This window comes from Equus caballus, chromosome 8 (genome assembly GCF_041296265.1).
Source record: "Equus caballus isolate H_3958 breed thoroughbred chromosome 8, TB-T2T, whole genome shotgun sequence".
Lineage (NCBI taxonomy): Eukaryota > Metazoa > Chordata > Mammalia > Perissodactyla > Equidae > Equus > Equus caballus.
In genome coordinates, this window is record NC_091691.1 from 58,649,778 (window position 1) to 58,659,762 (window position 9,985).

The 9,985-nt window shown below is 35.5% G+C and overlaps 1 non-coding gene across 1 annotated transcript; it reads left to right on the plus strand.

Annotated features, from left to right (window-relative positions):
* The first annotated feature begins 5,459 nt into the window (after nt 1–5,459).
* On the plus strand, nt 5,460–5,563 carry LOC111774853 (U6 spliceosomal RNA). Its single transcript, XR_002810155.1, has one exon. It is a non-coding gene; the product is annotated as a U6 spliceosomal RNA (small nuclear RNA).
* The last annotated feature ends 4,422 nt before the right edge of the window (nt 5,564–9,985 follow it).

Sequence of the window (9,985 nt, forward strand, 5' to 3'; positions counted from 1 at the left end):
AAAATGGGACATATGCACTCTAAGGAGTGTACAAAAAAACCTAATATAGGGGAAGGAGACTATATTAGAACTTTAACATTTTTATCACGTGTTTTTGAAATTTATTTTTGAGTATTTTATAATTACATAATACATGACTATATCAGTATAAACACTTAAGTTATAACTAATTAAATACACAGAAAGACAGTTCTTGTACAAACTCTTATACTGATAAGGATGCATAAAAAAAAAATGGGGAGCTCAATGCCTTAGGAAAAAGATAGCTGGTATCTGAGACAAAAGAACTAGGTTTGTATAACTGTTCAAATAGTTACAAAATTTATGGCTTTGAGAAAGTTTTTTAAATTGTCTAAGTCTCAGTTTTTGGATAGGTTAGCAGGATGCTACAAACTAAAAGAGATAATTAAAAGAGAAAACACAAGTTAAAAAGTGTAACTAAGAGGTAATACCCAACAATTTTATAATTATGCTTAATTTTGTTAATTTAATAAATTGATAGACACTTATGAAGTCAAATGTTAGGGTCATGATCCTCCTGAGTTGCATCTGACATAATTAACTATCCTGAGATGAAATCTCAGCCTCAGAGGTCAACAAAGATATCCAAGGTTATACAAAATGATTCAATTACATTAACAGATATTTATTGTTAACAGTAGTGAATTCAAAGATAACTGCCTCATATAATGAGAGTAAATCCATCAATATATTGGCAAAAAAAATTTTATGTCTGGAAGAGGCCTTCTGTTGTTACAAAACATAGAAATTGAACATCTTCCATTTTATTCCATTGCATACTGAATATTATAATTTGTCCCTGAAATTCATCACATTTTATGTTACTTTTTAAATGTTTTGTGAAATTACTCTAAAATTCCTAAAATATTCAAATTTTTAACACTTGTGGTTATTTGATAGATATAAGAAGGTTATATTTTGCTTAGTATTTTTCTAAACGTTCTCTTGATCCCAGCACACTTCCAAGCAGCTAAAATATGAGCTCAAATTACAAAAAATCATTAAAAGGAGCTTGAAATTATTATTGATATTCCCATTAGTTACTCTCTGTACTTTTTTATTATAATCACACAGATAGGAGTATCTTTCTGTGGTATCAATACTGAAAAGTGGATCTTATTTATTAATTAAAAATTAATATAATTTTTATTGTTCACGGGTATTTATTAAGTAAACACATTAATGAATTTTATAAAAACATGTAAAAAGAAGTTTAATAAACACGCATGATGATTAATTAATGCACAAATACAGTTTCACTCTCTGAGCTCTATGCTTTGTGTGGTATTAGACGTTAAAGTAGCATTTCTTAGGAGCACCTGTTTTAGTTCATGGAATGTTTATTTTGATGTGTTATATGAAATGTTAAGCTTATCAGACAAGGACACTTCTACTTCTGATCAAGACAGAGCAGCAGGGACCAAATTTACCTTCCCATCTGAAATAACTAAAACAAAATGACACCAATAAAATGGAAAAATATGAGAAATAGTGGTTCTCAAAAAATATTAGAAATCAGGTAACTTAAGACAGTAATCCCTAAGAGATGAGCTACAAGAGAGTTTAGCCATAAAATTGCTATAATTGCTATAAATTGCTATTAATGAAAATAACTTTCAAGGCTGCAACACCAAGAGGGGGAACTGAGGCTAATCTCAGTGGTCTCCCTGAGTTGAGGAGACAGCACTGGGATTCTGGAGAGGACAAGGCAGCTTGAGTTCACAGGTGAGAGTACCAGAGGGCACAGAGTTTTCTAGCTAGTGTAGGGGAGGAAGACATTTCCTCTTCCCAAATGTGGATTCGTCTGGCCGGAGAACGAATTAAATTCACATGAGACAGAATAGCAAGAGAAAATTAAACAAAGCTTTATGAGGAACCATGGCCCGGGGCCTTTCTTCCCAAAGGAAGAAAGGGCACTGAAGAAGTGGGGTGCACAGAGTGGTTATATATCCCCAAACAGGGTGTTTCACATGTGATTGAAATGTCCCTCCCACAATAGTCACAAGATTGCCCTGTCAACACGGTACTTGATGGACACAGCAGGTAGTGGTCGGCTATCTCGGTGGGTGTAGCAGGAGGCTAGTCGATTGTCTGGAGCTGGGTGGTCACAGGTGAGTGCAGTAATCAGTTCCTAGCCTAAGGAAAGATGCTTAATCCTTAAAGAAATGCCAAAGTTGGGGGGGGGGGGGGGGAAGTCAGTTACAGGAGGTTACCAGACAAGCACAATAAAATGCAGATTTAAGTCCTTGCCTTTGGTATTGATTAAGAGTTTCTAGAGAGAAGGTCATCTCCTTTCTTCTTCCTGGTACAGAGAGGGAGGCAACTTTTACAGATAGAGATTTACCTTACAAATGTAAATGTGTCCTAACAAAGGGCAAGTTCCATTCCTCCTTCCCTGTCCCAGTTTATCAAAAGCAATCAGCCTCAAATAATCCTGATGCTAAAGAGACATATCTTGGGGTGGCCAATTTCAGGTCCCTACACTAGAAAACTACTAGGATCTGTAAGGGGTCCCCTTCAAATATTCAGAGGAGTACTGATTAGCAGATGAATGTGTAAAAACTGCCCATGGCTGGGGAAACAACCACCCCAAAGTATTATAAGTAACAACCACCACAACTCTGGCAGGGTCAGGAATGATACCTATTCTCACTAACCAGAGAGGCATTCATGATTTGTGGGGCATTGAGGAGAGTTCTCATTGAGGTTTTGCTTCAGTAGTGGGGATAACTAACACTAGACTAAATGCTTCACTAACTCGTCATGACACAGCATAGAAGCAAAGCTGGAGAAGATAAAGTTCTCTCTAAATAGCTTAACTTCCTCCTGGAACAAGACTGCTATACACATAGGAATAAAAAATTACACACCCAACAAAGCAAAATCACAATTTCTTTCATCTAATTAAAAATTTCCAGACATGAAAAGACATACAACAATATTGCCCATAAAGAGGGGAAAAATGAAACAATCAGACTTGAGTCACAATTGACAAAGATGAGAAAATTAATAGACAAGAATGCTAAAATAATTATGACTCTATTTCATATATTCAAGAAACTAGAGAAATTCTGAATATGTTAAGTAGTAAGATCAAAATAGCTGAAATCCAATAGTTACAGATGAACACTATATCTGAGATGAAAAATACACTGGAAAGGATTAATGGCATGTTAGATACTGCAGAAGAAAATATTAGTAAACTTGAAAACGTAACAATAGAAGCTATTCAAAAGGAAACACAAAAAAAGAAAGACTCATGAAAACTTTAAATTGAACTTCAGCGAGCTGTGGGATAGCTTTATTGGCCTCCTATACATTTAATTGGAGTCCCTGAGGAAAAATGGGGGAATTCAGAAAAATATTTGAAGGAATAATGGCTGATAAATTTTAAAATGTGATTAAAACTATATACTATAGATGCCAAAGCATGAAACATGATGAAAACTACACCAAACACATCATAATCATATTCCATAAAACCAGCAATAAGAAGAAAAATATTAAAAGTAGCCAGAAGATAAAGACACATTATACACAGAAAAATACAAAAGAGGAGTCCTAGTGGTAAAGTTCAGTGTTCTCCACTTTACAGCTTGGGTTCGGTTCCTGGATATGGACCTACATCACTCTGTTAGTGGCCATGCTGTGCTGGCAGCCCACATACTAAAAAGAATAGAGGAAGATTTGTATGGATGTTACTCAGGGTGAATCTTCCTCAGAAAATCAAAGACAAAAACAAAAAATCTCAGTTTTCTCACTGAAAAAAATGTAAACAAGAGGTCAGGGGAACAACATCTCTAAGGTACTGAATGAGGAAGCTATTAACTTGAAACCCATTATGCAGCAAAAATATCTTACAAAAACAAAGACAAAATACCGAATCTTTCAGAAATATAAAGACTGAAAGTGTTTATCATCAACTGACTAGCTCTATAAGAAATGAGGAAAGAAGTCCTTCAAACAGGAGGAATATGATACCAGATGACAAACTGGGCGTACACAAGGAAATGAAGATTACTGGACACAATAATCACAGGATTAAATTAAAAGAATTTTTGAAATTATTTGACCTCTTTTAAACATAACTGTCTGTATAACCAAAAATAAGAACAATATATTGTGGGGTTTATAAAATGTGTGGAATTAAAATGTATGACAATAGTAGCACAAAATTTCATCAAATAGTAGAGGTAGCATACTGTTGAAAAGTTATTAAACCACATGTGAACTGGTATATCATTTGATGGCTGACCATGATAAGTTAAAAGTGTATACACACTCCATAAAGCAACTACTAAAGTAACACAACAGAGAGTTATAGTTAAAAAGTCAACATAGATAATAAAATAGTACTATGAAATAAAAAGCTCAAGTCATCCAAAGAAGGAAGAAAAAATGGAACAAAGAACAGATAGGACCAATAGAAACCAAATAGCAACCATATCAATAACAGATAAAAAAGTCAACCATATAGAAAATTACATTATATTTAAATTGTCCAGATACTCCAATTAAAGCCAGATTGTCAAATTGGACAAAAAAGAAAGACTGAACTGTATGCTGTCTACAAGAAATCCACTTTAAATATAAAGACACAAATAGTTAAAAGGACAGATAAGGATATGCCATGCAAATATTTATCCAAAGAAATCTGAATTAGCTACATCTCTATCAGATGAAGTAGCTTTTGGAAGAAATATATTATGTGGGGTAAACAGAGTCTCTTTAAGTGGTACAACAATTAATTTAGCAAGAGGAAATAACAATCCTAAATGTTTATGAACCTAACAACAGAGCTGTAAATACATAATGCAAAAACTTTTGGAACTCTAAAGAGAAATAGAAAATCCAAAACTAAATTCAGAGATTTCAACTTCCCTGCTGCAATAATTAATAAAATGATAGGCTGAACAAAACTATGAATATAGAATTCTTACTTATTATTGACCTAATTGACAGTTAGAGGGCACCTCACCCAACCACAGTAAAATATACATTCTAATAAAATACTCAGCACACTAGAAATAGAAAGAGACTTCCTCAACCTCATAAAGGACAGTTATGAAAAATATATAGTTAACATCATCTTATTGTTGAAATAAAAGACTGAATGTATTTCCCATAAGTTCAGGAACAAAGCATGGATGTCTGCTGTCACCACTTGTAGTTGACTCAACATTGTAATACCAACTCTAGCCAATGCTATAAGGCAAGAAAAGGAAATGGAAGGAATTCAGATTAGAAAGGATGAAGTAAACCTGTCTTTTTTGGATGACATGATCTTCTATGTAGACAATCTAATGAAATCTACAAAAAAGCTACAAGAATAAGTAGTTGAGCTTAGCAAGATTATAGGACATGAGATCAATATGCAAAAATATGCTTCTCTATACTACCAATGAATAATCAGAAGTTGAATAAAAAAGTAATAAATAGTGCTCACTTTGGCAATACATAACCTAAAATTGGAATGGTACAGAGATTAGCATGGCCCCTGCACAAGAATGACTTGCAAATTTGTGAAGCATCTGCATTTGTAAGGACAAATAATCTATGATTCCACATACATGAGTTACCTAGAAGAGTCAAATTCATAGAGACAGAAGGTAGAATGATGGTTGCTAGGTGCTGGGGGGAGGAAGAATGGGAAGTTATTGCTTAATGGATACAGATTTTCAATTTGGGAAGATGAAAGATGTTCCGTAGTTAGATGGTGGTGATGGTTGCACAAGAATGTGAATGTACTTAGTGCTGCTGAACTGCATGCTTCAAAATGCTTGAAATGATGAATTTTATGGATATACAGTTTATCATGGTAAAAAATAAATAAATAATACCCTTGCACACTAGCATAAGATATATTAAATGCTTTGGGATAAATAGCCAAAGCAATTTTGAAAAGGGGGATTTACACTGATTTCAAGAGTTATCATAAAGCTTGAGTAATCAAGATCTTATGTCAAGATAGATGAATAGATTAAACAAATAGAATAGGGTTCTTAAATAGACTACCACACATATGGACAATTGATTTTCAACAAAAGTACATGGATAACTCAATGGAGAAAGTATAGTCCTCTTAATTAATAGTGTAAAAAAAATTGGATATCCATGTGCAAAAATATGAATCCATACCTCATACCTCACGAGATACACCTCACAAGGTGTATCCATACCTCACAAGATACACAAAAATTAACTCAAAATGAATCATAGACACAAATGTAAAAACTAAAAGCACAAAATTTTTGGAAGAAAATGTAACATAAAATCTTTATAAGTTAGTTAAGCCAGAGTTTCTCAACCTTCTCAATATTGAGCTGGATAATTCTTTGTTGTGGGGCACTGTCCTGTGCATCATAGGATATTTAGCAGCATTTGTGGCCTCTACTCACCAGATGCCAGTAGTGTCCCTTCTTGACCCGAATGTCTATTTATGTGAATAGATAAACATATTGTGGTATATCTATACAGTGAAATACTATACAGCAATAAACAGGAAGGGACTGTTGATATGTACATAAACATGGATGCACCTCCAAACAGTTACGCTGAGTGAAAGAAACCTGATATAAAAGATTATATTCCTTATGATTTCATTTACACAAAATTCTAGAAAATTCTAATTAATCTATTGTGTGAGAAAGAAGATTGATGGTTGCTTAGGGATGTGGGGCCTGGAGGGCTTGAAGGAATAGATTGTAAAGTGGTAGAGGAAACTTTTGGGGATAATGGATAGGTTCATTAAATTGACTGTGGCAATGGTTTTATGGGTGTATACATCCAAAATTTTTTCTTTTCACATATTACCTATAATTATCCTCAAGTACCAGGATTCCACAGACTCGCTTTAGAAAATACTTGTCTTGAGCTGTAAGCAATGGAAGTTGTCTGATTGTGGATTGCAGTTATGGGGAATGTAGCCAGGAATATTGAGTGTCAGGCTAGAGAGAATAATACTCTAATCCCACATCAGAGGGGAGATTCTGTGGGAATCCTTAGTTGGGTGCATATTTGGACAATGGTAATAAGTCGATCCAAGTATGTGTCAGCAACAAAGTTAATCACAGGATGGCAGATAAGTTCCAGAAGGTTACCATCCAAGAAAGTCACAAGAATTAGAAAGAAATGGTAAAGTGGACAGAAAAACATTGGTGAGACAATAGGTCTAACGATACTTAAGATACTTTTGAAAGGAAAGGGTTCAATTCCAGACTAAACCAGAAGACCCGTGGGTAGTCAGAAAAGGGATTGTATTTGATAGAAGACAAATAAAACTTAGAGCATATGCTGAAAGATTGTTCACTTTTAAGGAGATTTGCATTTATTATACACACTTCTAGAATTTACAACTGTCTGATCAGACAATTTTCCTGGAAATGTATTTAAACCATGGACATGGCTTGATTTATGTATATTCTGATCACTAAAATCAGATGGTACCTTCAGGAGTTAGAACCAATAGCCTTCTATCAAGTTTTGATAAGACACAGCTGAAGTCTTTAAGTTCGTCCAATGTTGAATAAAAAGATAGATTTCAGACAAAGTTGTATGCATTACCTGACTCTCCTGGACCACCTCTCTTTCTAAACGGGTTTCTGTCCTCAATTGAAATTCTTCCAGGTTAGAGAGATGATGAGACTGACAAATAAAAAATATTAAGGTATTTTCAGGTTTAATTGGCAACATATTGTGATTCTGCCAAATCTGTCTTTAATATTAAACCAAGGGAGTAAATAAGAAAGGGATTTTGAATCAGGTGGAAAAAATCTGGAGTTGGGTAAGTAGAATAAACATACCCTTCTATTTAAATTTCACTAATAAATCCTTGCTTTTTCAAGGTAGGATCAGAGACCCTTTGACTAGGGCTTTCTTGTTTACAGGAAAATATCAAAATGTTGATACATTTGTCTTTTTGTTTATTTTTCTCCTAGAGGGATCTTTAGTTGAAAGTGAGATTAACATTGTGCCTTAGGCTGAGTTCCCTAGACTCACACCCTGTGATAAGGAATCCGATACACGTTGTTTGTTAAGAAAATGCTCCCAGGAGAAACCCACATGAGAGTGAGGAAAGCAGACTGTGAAATGGAAGGAAGCCAAAGGTGAGGTTTCAAGGAAAGTCCCCATCTCAGCCTGATTCCTCACGGAGGCTCTGGAGTGGAAATCAAGCCACAGAATTTGTCCCAAGTTCAGTAAAGGAAGTCGGGCTTTCATAATTCCCTACTAGTCGTCATTGGCTAAGAGCTATCCTGGAGGGACATGAATTCCCAGGCACCATTGGCTCTCTGCGCTTGTGGTCAAAGCAGCTCTGGTAGCCCAAGGACGTTCCTCCAAAAAGTTCAAGGTGTAGGCTGAAGGAAGCAAAGCACGCAGTAGCTAAGGGCATGGGGATCTGGCCTGAGCACTGACACTGTCAACTATACACCGTTTTGTGAACTACATGGAGTCAGTCAGGATTCAATGGGGAACTAAGGGCATTTCCTGTTAGCACTGTTTTAAAATTAAGTACAAAAAGCATTAATCAGTTTTGTTGCCAAGTAAACACCATCCATTTACAAGTCTTACATCAAGGCTTTATGTTTTTTCTTTGTGTTCCTGAGAAGAATGATAAAAGGAGAAAAATGACAGAAAAATCTATTTTTCCACTTAGAACAAGCAGAGTCTTCTTTAAGAACAGTACGTTATATATAATGCCAAATCTTTACAGTTTGTGAATATTTTCCTATTTGTGTACTATATGTAATGATTGAGTTAATAATTTGTTATGTTACAATCAATTTCTACTTTCCTTAAAAATAGTGTAGGTCAGAAGTCCCATAATAGAGAACATTTTGCTATTGGCTATTCATGGAAGGTTTCCCACAAGAAGGATGAAGTTGAGGAAAAATTTTTCTAAAACCCTTAGATTCCTTAAAGCAATGTATTTTAGATTATAATCCCTGGATCGTCCACATCAAAATTTCTTAGAGAATTATTGAAACCTCCATGGATCCTATCCTAGAAATTCTGATTCAAATTTTGTAACCATGGGCCCTCTAGGACCAGTTCAACTGACCCCACTGTATCAACAGAGTAATTAAGAGTGGTCTTTCAGAAACTGAGACCCCTTGTCCAGTTCGGGCTGGTTGAGACCGCCAACCCATTAACTGGGCCTGTGCAAATGCCAATAAGTGACCTTTTTGATGTCAAAGGGTTGAAAACCACACCTTCAGGTCATACTAATACCACTATTTTGTGAACGTGCATCCTATGAAGAGCAATGAATCTTGACAAGGCTCGTGCAGGTCATCCATTACCTCACTTCTCCTTACCTCCAATCATCTAGTCCCACACTTCAGACTACCCTGCCCTTTGTCCCATAAATTTTACCCCAAGCCCTGGATCAGGGAGACAGATCTGAGAGCACATGCCTCCTGTCTCCTTGCAGATCCAACTCGCAAATAAAGCTACTTTTCTTTTCCCAAAGGCTGATGCTGTAATGATTGGCTCTTTATGCACACTGGGTGGTGAGCCCTTGCTCAGTAACAATATCTGATGGTAAGATCCTGAATTGGCCATTTTTAAAAGATACCCAGAAGATCACTCACTGTGCACACACAAGAGTGAGAACCTCTGCTGTAAATGGTAGAGATGTTGTAACTAGGTGTTACTTTAGTTTTAGAAAGGGGAACTCCTAAGAAGAGATTTGCTGAATGTGCAGCTCAGAAATAAAGCTTTAACCTGTTACTTATCTTAAGTTTTGTAGTGGCTGCCTAGATGTTTTCCCCACTTTTAGCACTGCTTCTGTTCCAATCTAATTTCCATTTCTGCTGACAGACCACTCTTAAGGCATAACTACAATCATGCTTTACTTTTTCCTCAAATCCTGATCCCCATGCTTAATAAATCCAGGCCAAATGCCTAAACATGGTTTTCAAGGACCTTCAACAATGGCTGCCACGTGTATTTTCAGTCTTATCTT